Source organism: Aplysia californica, unplaced genomic scaffold (assembly GCF_000002075.1).
Source record: "Aplysia californica isolate F4 #8 unplaced genomic scaffold, AplCal3.0 scaffold00067, whole genome shotgun sequence".
NCBI classification, from domain to species: domain Eukaryota; kingdom Metazoa; phylum Mollusca; class Gastropoda; order Aplysiida; family Aplysiidae; genus Aplysia; species Aplysia californica.
The window spans coordinates 1,083,222-1,084,294 of record NW_004797337.1 but is presented as its reverse complement, the minus strand read 5'-3'; positions in this window follow the sequence as shown (position 1 = coordinate 1,084,294).

The following is a 1,073-nucleotide window of genomic DNA, read 5'->3' as shown; positions in this document are numbered from 1 at the left end:
TTGGGGGGGTAGTTGTTGTTGTATTTTGTTTTGGTTGGGTTTTTTTTGTATTTTTGTTTGGTACATGTAATAGTTTTGCGGCGGTCGCTACTGCCTACAGTCATGTGAACGCGTATTAAGTTTTGGTAGCCAGTTGGCAAATCATTAACACTTGGATGTTGCACAACAAATACAATACAGCCGAGATTGTCTAAGACAGCCACCAACTGTCTGAGAGAAAAGTAGTTTTTACAGAGTCGGACTTCTCGGACAATGCATGTCATTATAATAATTATGTGTTTTAACACAAGGACTAAAATGGGAAGTGGTCGTTTGTGCATGTGATTGTCCGGGACAGGTGGCGTTAAAGCAGGTTAGACTGTATAGTTGTATAATAAACGGGGTTGTAAGTATGTTTGTTCAACATTCTTTTAAAAAAATTAGTTTTTGTGTTTTAATTTCTATCTTATTCAAATGAAAATGTATATTTCTGAACCACAATCAGATTGTAAACAGACACGATTGTCTGCATCTCACCTAAACAGGTTAGAGATTGACGATCATAGACTCGGTCTTGCGCTTTTTGAAGTCAGACAATGCGAGCATTATTTTTATCAGCTGTGAGCGAATTGTTGATCATTTTATATTTCGATTGTAAAGAATGAGGAGTTCATAGCGCTTTCATTTCATTTCATAAGCCGTAAAAAAATATAAATTGATATTGTGCGTGGAGTTGGAGTTCGAGCGTCCATTTATCTTGCGCGTTCAGGACGCATAAATTGTGGCAAAATTTTGTATATCTAACTTTCAGTACAACATATCTAGAATGACACGGTGTCCCAACAGACTCGCTTTGAGGTGACATTATGCCGCGCAGAAAAGCATAAAATTGCCAATTATGTGATTCAGTTGGCGAAGAGGAACGCCTGATGAAGCAGTGCGGGGCCAATCTCGAAATGGTCGCCATTACAGTGAGAGCCGGCCCTCGGGGAGTTGACACAGTCTCTTCTTAATCTCGCCAAATCTCGTTTCATCTGGCCGGACAATGAGACATGAGTCAGAGGCCCAGCCCAGGCCGGCGGGCCAGCGGGGGG